Here is a 12,326-nt window from a genome sequence, read left to right on the forward strand (position 1 = left end):
TTCCCTGGACCTGCTCACACAGCAGATCATTTGGCATTGATGACCCAGGTAAAGAATTTCTCTGCTGAAACTACAGAGGTTGCCTGGCTTCAAGCAAGGAGGAAATCATGTGGCAACAAAGATGGGCTGTTGTGTATTGTAGACTTGGTTATAATGGTAAATGTCATTAAAAAAAAAACAAACTATTCATGAGGCCATTATAAAACAGTATATTCATGCCAAATCATAGAATTAGAAAATTGTTTGGTTTGGCAGGGACCTTTGAGGACTGTGTAGTCCAAATCCCTGCCACAGGGACCTTCTTCTAAACCAGGTTGCTCCAAGCCCTTACCCAACCTGGCTTTGAGCATTTCCAGGGATGGGGCAGCCACAGCTTCTCTGGGAAACCTGAGCCAGGGCCTCCCCACCCTCACTGTAAACAATTTGTTCCTTATGTCTAATCTATGTCTCCCCTGTCTCAGTTTAAAACCATTGCCTCTTCTCCTGTCACTACACACCCTGGTGAAAAGAACCTCTGTCTTTCTTATAAACGCTCTTCATACACTGAGATGGGGCAATGAAGTTTGTGCAGAGCCTTCTCCCCACCAGGGCTGAGCAGTGGAACCCCAGCAGCAGTCAGAGGAGTGGGAATATGTGAGAGAACAGCCCTGCAGACAGCCAGGTCAGAGAGGAAAGAGGAGCAGGAGCTGCTCCAGGAGCTGCAGCAGAGATTCCCCTGCAGCCCAGGGTGCAGCCCATGGTGAGGCAGCCCTTGGTGAGATTTCCCTGCAGCTCTTGAGGGTCCATGGGCTCCTGGCAGGACCTGTGACCCTGCAGAGAGAGGAGCCCATGCTGGAGCAGGTTTGATTGCCTCCACAAGCACCCCAGAAAGGCTCAGCCTGTTCCTGAAGGACTGCTCCCCATGGAAGGCACCACACTGAAGCAGTTTGTTAAGTGCAGCCCATGGGAAGGACTCACATTGGAGAAGTTCCTGGAAAACTGCCTCATGTGGAAGGGACCCCACAGTGGAGCAGGGGAGGAATGGGAGGAGTCTTCCCCCTGAGGAAGAAGGATCAGCAAAGATGGGTGAGGAAGTGACTGCAATCCCCATTCCCTGTTCCTCTGCCCCACTGAAGGGGAGCAGACAAAAGACTAAGAAGTCAAACTCAGGGAGGAGTGTGGGGAAGGTATTTTAACATTCGGGTTTATCATCTTGCTCTGATTTCATTGGTAACAGATTAAACTAATTTCCCCAAGTCGAGTGTTTTGCCCAGGGCAGGAACTGCTGAGTGATCTCACCTGATGAGATGCAGGACTTTGCACTTGGCCTTGTTCAGCTTGACACAATTCACGTTTCCCAGGCCTGTCAAAGCCCCCCTGCCCAGCATCCTTTCCTTCTAGTGCATCCTTCACAAACATGCAGAAGGCTACACTCAGTCCTGGTGTCTGTGTAATTTATAATGATATTAAATCATGCTGGCTCCAAATGGACACAACTTGTTACCAATCCCCATTTGGACAATGAGCCATTGACTGCAGCTGCAAGTGAAGATTTATTTTCTATTTCTTCAGACACTTCATGGGTACATTTTCCTTTGCCCTCCTCATGGAAAATATAATATCTAACAATGCCATTAAGCAGCTGGTTTTGTTACTGATGCTTTGGAAGAAAATACAGGCAGAGTTTCTTCTTTACAATATCTCTGGCAGAGACACAGAGCTCAAAGATTTCCAACAGCAGGCAGTTCACTTTGGCAGATCCTGCAAACCACCGTGGTGTAGAGGGTTAATTGGTAACAAATAGGTGAGAATGGGATATGACAGGAGAAAATTCTAATAAAACCTCTTTGCAAAAGCATTACGAGGAGTGAGAGCATGCTGGCAATATTGGAAGAGAAGTTAAAAAGATCCTGACAAAATCAATTAAAAAGAGGCACATCAGAGGCATGGTGAGCTAAGTACCCAGTTCAATTATTAAGTTGTCAGGTCCTCTTAGTCTGGAGTGGAATAGAAAACAGTTTTTTTCTCTGGTGCCTTAAGGATGAATGTGAACATGAGAAAAAAACCTGTTTGGGTGCCTTGTGCTGCTGCTGACAAGCCATGCAGGAGCCAGGGAAATTTCTCAGATTCTGAGACCTTTAAAAATGACTGTTTGCCAAAACCGAGTCCACAAAAGGAGATAGATCTCAAAACTGATAGTGTTGCACATACCATCAACTCTGCAACAATTTCTTGACTTTTTCTACCCTTTTATGACACACATGAAAAATTTTACTGTACATAGAATTCCAAGAGTCAGACTTTGATGAACCTTGTAGGTCACTTTCAACTCAAGATATTCTATGATTCTGTGAGATCTGCTGTGCTGGGAAAACAGCTCTTTGAACTAAGCAGGAGGAAGCCTTGAGGAGCCTTCTATGCCTTCATCAGCACAAGGTAGGACATGAGGACAATTCTACTGCCTCAGCTCAATGCTACACATCATTCAGTATTCTGTCTCCAGCACTGGCAAAAAAAAGTAAATAGGAAAAAGTACCTTCAATCTTTTCTTCCTAATAATCTCACAGTCTTCAATCCGATTTTTTCCATTGAGGGAATTTCCAGGTGTGGTTTGAAAACAAGTTTCAAAGATCTATTTCCAAGAGGAAAAAAAAAAAAGAAAAAAAAAGAAAAGAAATCCCCAGAATTTCAAGGTTTGGTTTTGTTGTTTATTTTTTTTTTCTCATTTCATTTGGCCCCACCTACTATAATTTCACATTCATTTTTTCCTTCCATTGACAAATGATGTTGGCAGTCTGTCTCAATACACCCTTTCCACCTCATCATAATTTCATAGCCTATTAAACATAGGATATAAACCTCAAAGAACAATTATTTAAATTAGATATTAGGAAGAAATTATTTATTATAAGGGTGGTGAGACCCTGGCACAGGCTGCCCAGAGAAGCTGTGGCTGCCCCATCCCTGGAAGTGTCCAAGGCTAGGTTGGAGTAATCTGGTTAAGTGGAAGATGTCCTGGCCCATGGCAGGGGGTTGGAACAAGATGATATTTAAGGTTCCTTCCACCCAAACCACTCTCTGATTCTATGATATGCTGACTTTGAGACAGCCCTGTCCAGCTGAAAGGAGTTCAGGCTTTATCCTGAGCTGTCTTGTGTTAGCAGGGGACCTGTTATCTCCTGTGCATGCTGCATTTTGATCCTAAGCCAACTGAACTTATTGGACCTCTCAAGCATTTTATTTTTTCTCTTTCACCCATTTTGGTAATTTCTTAGTCAAAAACCAGAGAAAGCCACAAAACTGAAAATGCAGTGATTGACACATTCCTGCACTTTAGCGTTTGCGCCTCTACGAGCGGACGGAGCGAAAGCGAAGAACGATGGAGCAGGTCAGCAGATCACTCTCTAACAACTTATTAATCTGCACTTCTGTCAGTCCAAGGGGACTTGAAACACTGAAAGTGGCTGCAATTCATCCATTTAGTTTAAGTGTGTTAACCCACATAATGAGGTGCAGTCTCTTCCAAGGCAGCAGCCCTGAGCATATTAATGATCCCTCACATGGAGTCTGGGCTGTGCTTCTCATGTGCTCACTCATTACAGGCTTCCACACTGTGGAACTGAGCTGAACCTAATTAGACCACAAAGAAATATGGTTATAATTGGTCTGGGGCAGCTCAGTAATACGTAACAAGGAAGTTTAATTGGCTTCTTCTTTGTTTTACTGGTTCTAGAATTTATCGTTTGCTTTGAACATTGGGCCAGCTCCACCTCACCTTGCTATGGAAAGCAGATGAATAAAAATGTGATGATGATTAGTAATTTGGTGGTTGATTATACAAAGTGATGGCAGAAATTGCTGAGTTTCACAATAAAAGACGGGGATTCCTGATCCTTGGATGCTGCCAGTAACTGAATATCACATTTAAGAGTATCAGATGGCATTTAGAAAATGAAATCGGTCACTGTTGCTTTGTAATCTTTGTTTCAGTGTAATGGACTTATGATCAATGCCAAAAAATCTCTATCTATCATAGCTAGAAATCATATATATATATATATATATATATATATATGTAAAAATTAAATTAGAACCTACCTCCAAGGTGAACATGTTTTTGATTGATATAAACAGAGCAAGGAAGATCATATAGTGGAGTTTCTGGAAAAATGTGTAGGAAAATGAACCCTTCCTTCCTTCCTTCCTTCCTTCCTTCCTTCCTTCCTTCCTTCCTTCCTTCCTTCCTTCCTTCCTTGCTTCCTTCCTTCCTCCCTCCCTCCCTCCCTCCCTCCCTTCTTCTGCCCCTGAAGTGGAATATTTGAAGACTCAGAAGTAAACACTATAAAAAATGAATTCTCAGCTCTAGTGAGGAAGTCTTACCAAACACCTTGGGAAATTCTTCAACATCCCATCTTGAAATCACTTTTCAAAATATTTTGCTAGAATTTTCAATCACCTATTACAACTGCTGCCTGGCTGCTTTGCTCCCTTTGACAGCCTAACAGGATCTCTCTGTGCTCAAGAATCACGAGGGTACAATAGGATATAGTAAATCAACCCTGTGCTAAGTCTCATTTTTATTTCAAGAGGAAAAAGCCAAAAAGTCCATGACAGGTGTAGCTGGAGCATCCTTTTCCATCCTTTGTTCACACAGCTTGCAGATATGAATGAAAGACTTTGCAGCAGGTATTTACTGGATAAACTTGGGCATTATATAGGTCACTACTGCCCCTGTCACACAGCTTAGAGACCCTACAGGGTTTGGATATGTTTGTGTAGCTGCAGAGGTGCTTCCATGCTGAGTGTAGTGACATCCCTGCTGGACTTGAACTCTGGAGGAGAAAATAAGTACCTGGAGAGACAAACCAGAGAGCCCAGAGGACTCTGGCTAGTGCTGGCTGCAAAACATGAAAGCAGGATCAAAGAACCACAGAATGGTTTGGGCTGGAAAGGATCTTAAAGGTCATTTATTTCCAACCCCTCTGCCATGGACAGGGACACCTGTCACTATCCCAGGTTACTCAGATTCTCATCCAGCCTGCTGTTGAACACTTTCAGGGATGGAGCAGCCACAGCTTCTCTGGGCAACCTGTGCCAGTGCCTCACCACACTCACCATAAAGAATTTCTTCCTAATATCTAAAACCTAATCATCTTCAGCTTAAGAATATTATTCCCCATCCTCGCTATTCATGCTCTTGTGAAAAGTCCCTCTCCAGATCTCTTGGATCCTCTTCAGGCACTGGAAGGGGCTCTTGGGTCTCCCCAGAGCTATTTCTTCTCCAGGATAACCCCAGCTCTCCCAGCCTGGATCCATAGCTGAGGTGTTCCAGCCCTGGGACCAACTTGGTGTCCTCCTCTGGACTCATTCCAACAGGACCACATTTTTCTTATACTGGGGGCCTGAGGTTTGGCCACAGCACTGAAGGAGCAGAGTTCACAGAAAAGGGACCCCAGGAGTGATTACTGCAATCCTCTGTCTCACTCTGGCACTAACTTTGTAGTACCCAGCTTGCTGTCACCCTAGATAAAGAAAGAAAACAAAGCAAAAAAAGACTTCATGGACAATGTTGATGCACCAGAACAGCTCCTGGAATTCCTGACCACCAGACAGGTAGCAAAATGCAGAAGTTTGGGATGAGTGGCAGTGCTGACAGCAGCAGGTAGGAAAACACCAGGCAGGTCTGGGGTGTCCTTTGCTTTTTGTTTCCTGGCTTCGTGATTCCACTGGGGTGTTTCTGACATGCTCAGCAGAAGGCCAAGTGCTGGGAAGCCTCTGCCAGGATCCTCCAGCCCTGCACATTCCGAGCACAGACTCAGCAATTCTTCAATCTGCAGGATGGCTTTAGCGTTCGTTTTCTTTACAGGTAAGTTGGATTCACTGCTGAGCCCAGATTTACCTTATCTTACTTTAAGCATTTAAAAATGAGCACAGCCACTTTCAGCTCCTATTACAGTCAGTGGAAAAAGATCTTGGGATAGACTGTACCACCCCCTGGAGATTCTTATGTTTCCCAAGGGCTGCTGAGCTCAAAATTTAGAGCCTCAGTTAGGTAGGGTGAGTCTAGACTGATTTTCCCTTCACAAAGCTCCAAGATAAAAACACTCTCTGGTGGGCTATAAAGTTCCATCAGGGCTGCTTCTTCCCACTTTTCCAAATCCCATATTGATCTTTCCTGTGCTTTTAAGTGTTACTAACCTTCTGAGCCTGCATCTTCATTTGACATAAGACCAAATAAAATACTCTACAGAGGTAGGCAGGCAGGCAAGAAGAAGCCAACCTTTATAAATGTCCTGAAATATTTAAAGTCCCCAAAGGAGAAAATGCAAGCACAGTGCAAAGACTCAGAAAAAAGGTGACTCTCCATTCCCTGAAGTCATTAGAGGATTCATCAATGGCTTTATACATTACTAAAATCAGAAAACTTTGTTGTGAAGAACTTCACTGTAGATGACACCTGAGAAATTATATCAATGGGTTATGGTCACAAAACTCTGGCACTGGATAGTGTGAAAGTTATCTCTGGATAACTCAGAGAAATAAGATACATCCACAGGGAGGGCATTGAACACCAGCTGAAGAGAATTCAGATGATATGGATGTATAGTAAAGACAAAACACTTTTTCATGTTTGAGCCAAGATAGGCAAGAGTGGAAACTGTTGCTAATTCTTCAGTTAATGTGTTTTATTCCTCCAAGTCAGGTGGATTCCAGGTATGACTAATTCCATGTTGGATCCATAACAATAGAATTCAGTTTCTGATCTTTGATCTTACTGAGAAATGGCATGAAATAGTCTGTGCTTTAGAACACAAACAGGATGTATTATGCTATCCTGGCAGTCAGCCACCCCTCTTCCATGATCAACAACACCTATGAAATGTCCATGGGATAAAAATCATCAATATTTCTCTTGTGTTAGAAGCTGAAGAACAGCCAGGAAAGGAAAGATCACTTCACTTTTGTCAGGTTCTTACATTAGGTGAATATTTCTGCCTTTCTCCAGCTGCTCAGTTCATCGAGGTTTGCCTTGCCTGAAGGGCAGGGGCAGTTTCCAAAGACTAAAGGACAACAGAAAAGCACTGAGAAGCCAAATTATCATCCTATATGTTGTTATTCTTCACAACTAGTTAATCACTCCCTGTACATGAGCTCAGTTTTGTCTGCTCTAATGATGAGAAGTGTACATGGGGGTGTTCCTTCCTTTTTCACGATGTGGGGAAATGGAAGTTTGTAATTGAATCAGAAAGTTCATTGTTCTCTCAGGTGTGGCAAAAAATAGCTGTGAGGTGGCCTTAAAAGGCAAAACAATTACCTGGAGCCTCTGGGATCTTTACTCTCATTTCCAGCCCTTAAGGCGTCAAAAGTGAAGTAGAATTTCAGGGGAAGAATGTGAAGATGATGTCAGGCCTCTGAGAAATACAGGTTAAAAAAAAAAAAAAAAAAAAAGGGAGGATAAAGGGAGGTGATGAGTTGGGAGGACAATCCAGTGGGGTCTGGAGTGGTGAGGAGGTTTGGAAAGATTCAAAAAGTCACTTTTCCCCCATCCACTGCTCTGTCCACAGCACTGTAACCTTTTCCTGCTTCACAGTCTCCCATGGATTTCTCCCAAACTCATGAGAGTATAAATAGGGGTTTGATCTGTGCAAGCAAGAGCACAGATGCTTGTTTTGGAGCAGAGCTTTCTCCTTACATGTGGCCAAGAGAGGCAATCCTGGCATGGCCTTCTGAGCTCATGAATTCCCTTCTTGATCAGGAGTAAAGGCTTGCTGCTGCTATGAGCATTGTTTGGTTTGGACTCAGACTATGTTCACAGTAAAGGATTTAAGGATTGTATTTAATCTCCCAGTAAAACAGTTTACAACTAAAGGGACAAAATATTATAGAGAAGTACTGAGAAATACACTGCTCTCCTGCTCTCAGTAGTCCCTCCTACATATTATTAAACATAGCTTTTCACAAAACAAATATGATATTTTTACATTTTTGCCCCATACACAATGTGGCATTGTAAGATATAATTTGACTCTGAGGACCCAAAGGCCTTGCAGTTTATATTTTTGTTCCTCTCAGTATCAGCAGTCTTTCATATCCTGATTTGCTGCCCGCTTGACCACACTCCTTTTCCCTACTTTTTGCCACATGGAAACTTCCGCATTCCTCTCCAGAAAATTACTTCTGTCTCTGCAAAACCTCCTGAGATATGGCAGGCACAAAAAGCAAGAACTGGAGCTAAGAATAGAAGAGCAAGACGGTAATCACGACAATAAAACCTCCCAGATCACCAGTCAGAGCAAACATTTCCATATGCCTTTGGAGAGTTAATGTTCCCCAACCACAGCTCAGTGTTCAGTTCCATGGGGGCAGGAGCTGGGAGTGGGAGAACAGCTCCTTGCTGGTTTCTATCACAGCCAATAAGTGATATAAATAATAAGCCAATATAAACTAATATGAGCCAGGGGAACTGGCTGGGCTGTGTCAGAAGGTCTGAAGGTGAGGTAAAACCCCTGGAGTGGAACAGGAGAAGGAGAGATAATTTGGAGGGTAAGCCACAAAAGCCTCAGCAGGGCTGGTGAAAGCTTTTAGTGTTTATTCCATGATCACACAACCACTGCTCATGTGTAATGAAGACCTGCTTTGTCTTATCAACTCCACTTCTGGTTTCACCTGGCTGTTTTTGCATTATATGTAACCAAAGCTATGCTACAACAGTTTTATAAAATAAAGTTTTTAAAAAACACTTATTTTTCTCTTAGTCATCTTTCCCCTTTGATTTTAATGGATGGTTATAAAATCCCTGAGATCTACCACAAAAATGAGCACAGCTGTTAAAGACCCTGCTGCCTAAATTCCCTGAGATACAGAGAGGAAAAGTCTGGAAAAAAGATGTTCTTCAGTTCAGATAGTGGAGACAGAGATCTACAGGATAAAACGACCCCAAGTGAGAAAAAATCAGAAGTTTGGGGAGAGAATGATGCAAGTGAGGAGTGAAATGTGATAGGAGAACACTAAAATACAGTTCACAAGAAAAATGTGATGTGTGCCACTGTGGAAATTTGTCTCTCCTCCTTTGCTTTCCCTTTTTAATCTGTTTTCTGGCACAGTCAATGCATTCAGTGAAAATCCAGTTACAGAGTCCCAAAATGACACACCCCCTCCACTGTGTTGGGTTTGTTGTATCTTCCAGTTCCTGAGAATTTGGAACCAGATGCTGCTCAATTTTTTAATGCTTTTTCAGGGCCTGAAAAGAGGTGTGCTACTACTCAGAAGACTTTTGTCCTCACCAATGCTAATCTTGATTTTTTAACTCTTTGAAAGTGGCTATTCCTATATGGTGAATTGTTTCAGATGCTAAATTCCTTGACTTAAAAAAAAAAAAAAAAACAAAACAAAAAAACAAAACAACAAAAAACTCAACCCTATTGAAAGTTTCCCTAATTCCACTTGCCAGAATTTTACTTAATCTCTTGATAATTTTCTGCTCATGCTTCTTTTCCCAAAGATGGAGCCCAGCTTTCCCGGGGGTGGCTCAACACCTGCCTGCCTGCCCATGGGAAGCAGGGAGTGAATTTCTTGTTTTGCTTTGCTGATGTGTGCAACTTTTGCCTATCAAAATGTCTTTATCTTCAGTCATGAGTTTTCTCATTTTTAGGGGAGTGAGAGAGTGGTTTTGTGGGGCTGAAATCCCAGCTGGGGTTAAGCCACAAGAGAATTGTATCAGTAAAGTCACAATGCTCCAACTCAACTGTATTGAAAGTTTCCCTAATTCCACTTGCCAGAATTTTACTTAATCTCTTGATAATTTTCTGCTCATGCTTCTTTTCCCAAAGATGGAGCCCAGCTTTCCCGGGGGTGGCTCAACACCTGCCTGCCTGCCCATGGGAAGCAGGGAGTGAATTTCTTGTTTTGCTTTGCTGATGTGTGCAACTTTTGCCTATCAAAATGTCTTTATCTTCAGTCATGAGTTTTCTCATTTTTAGGGGAGTGAGAGAGTGGTTTTGTGGGGCTGAAATCCCAGCTGGGGTTAAGCCACAAGAGAATTGTATCAGTAAAGTCACAATGCTCTCTTCAAGATAAGAACTATCTTTTATTTTGACACCAAGGAACTTGCCATCAGAGAGAAAATGACTTGTCTGGGTTAATTAAAGTAAGTGTGATATACAGTCTTCATAAAATATAATGATATTACATCACAGAGTATGACAATACAGTCTAAAAGCTAAGAGAAAAATAGCAATATTACTGGAAATTCTGTGAAATATTTCTAACAATTCTGTCTCTGAGATCCATTAGAATTTTTCTCTGTGTTGTTTTTTTTTTCCTCCTTGCTAAGATATTTTGTTGGCATTAAAGAACATCTTTGGCCTCAGAGCCTTTATATGTGGCTGTCCAAAGTACAGTTCAAGAGAGAGCTGTGAATTTTGTAACATGACCTTCCAGCTATTTTTCCACCCATTAGGTGGTCTTTTAGTTCAATAAATGGTAAAGAAAAAAAATAAAAATAAAAGAAAAAGAGAAGGAGGAAACATGTTCCTTTTTGAGCCTGGGAAAAGTAGTGATTTAAAAACATTTCTGCTTTTCTCTGTTAGTGATATCAAGTGGATTTGCCTGCACAGAACACAGCCTATGGGTTTCAGCTGCCTTTATATAAACTCCCTCTCAATAGAAACACCATATTTGTCCCATAGATCAAAATATCAACAACAGACAGTCATTTATCTTCAACCCTCCCAGGACTGGGATGGTTATTGTTTTTCTCATTAAGAATGTTGCTAAATCCCAGGGGAGTCTGGGGTTTCCAATTTCCACTGATACTCATTTGTCATATTTCTATTACTGGTTAGAGGCACATAAATTTAGGTAAAGAATAATAATTGCTGCCTGAGGTCAGTCTCATGCCACCCTTAAGAAAACTAGAGGTTTATGAAGAAAAAAAAGCCAAAGCCACCCTTTAGGAAGAAAAAATATGAAGACCAAGATTATTTTTAAAACCTGGGCACTACTAAGGTGTTGGATTATTGTTTGGACCATAGGGGTGGAATTGTCACTCTGGACCTGACATTTTCTACACAATTTGGGACAAGGAGAGAACACCTGAGTCTTCAGAGTCATGGAAAACTGCCATGGAAGAACAAAACCTGTCCCATTCACATCAAGGAGATGTTGAGTGACTATTGATGCATCAATATTTTTATGTAATTTTGATGTTTTGAACTCTTTCCTGTCTGACAAGAGAAGAAAGAATGAAGCTGCACTTTTAATGAAGTTTGAATGGCTGTCACAGAAAAGACAGGGTAAGGTCAAAATGTCACCAGGACCATTGTGACAAGAGATGCAAAAGCAGCAGGGGAAGCTCCAAAATGAGACTCCAGAATGTTTCCTCAGGGATGCTGTGCAATATTGCAGGCAACAGCCCCAAGGTAACCTGGGTGGCTGTGGAGTCTCAGAGTCTGGTGGAATTGATCTCAGCATTCATTGGTATTTTCAAAATATGCTGTGGGGGCAAAGAGATGAATGCTGAAACAACAGATTACAACTTTAATAAACCTTTAGACAGTGCCCAGAGAAGCTGTGGCTGCTCCATCCCTGGAGATGTTCAAGGCAAGGCTGGATGAAACTGAGCAATCTAGTCCAGTGGAAGGTGTCCCTGACTGGCAGAGGTTTGGAATGGGATGATTTTTAAGCTCCCTTCCAACACAATCATTCTTTGATTATATATAACTATATTTTAATATTTTTTAAATTCTGTGTGGATCTCTCACCAGGACAACTGGAGTGACTCCCCACCAGCAGTTTATGGAGCAAACTCTAAACCAAAACATGCAGCTCCTGCTGCCAGCTCAAAGGGATTTCTGTAAATTGTTAGTGCTTTAGCTGTCCTGCCCCCATTCTTCAACATACAGCAAATTTCTTATTCTGGTGAAGTAAATATCTGGTGAGGACCCTGCAGGGCACATCTGGAGCCCATTGGTTTTATCCAGTGCCTTGGGGATGTTTTCACAGTGTGTAGTTAAACAGAGCCTCTGGGGCTGTCCCCCAAAGTATTTCATCACTGCTGCATTAGGTTGTAAGAAACAAAAAAGAAGAGTTAATAAACCTACAAATACTATAGTTTTGTAGGTTTTTTGTAGACAAGGGAGAACAAAGAAATCTTGTTACTTGGCAAAAAGGTCATTTTTTCAAGTATCACATATGTTCACTGGTTAAGTATTTCATTACAGTGCAGATAAAAGCACAAGATGTCTCCAGTGGTTAGTGATGCCATGTTTTATTTATTACCTTTTGTAGCTTTATTCATCATAAAGGACACCTACATGTCCTTTTCTTAACCTCCAGTTGAGTTTAAT

The sequence above is a fragment of the Passer montanus genome, unplaced genomic scaffold (genome assembly GCF_014805655.1).
Source record: "Passer montanus isolate IOZ18808 unplaced genomic scaffold, ASM1480565v1 scaffold100, whole genome shotgun sequence".
In the NCBI taxonomy this organism is placed as follows: Eukaryota; Metazoa; Chordata; class Aves; order Passeriformes; family Passeridae; genus Passer; species Passer montanus.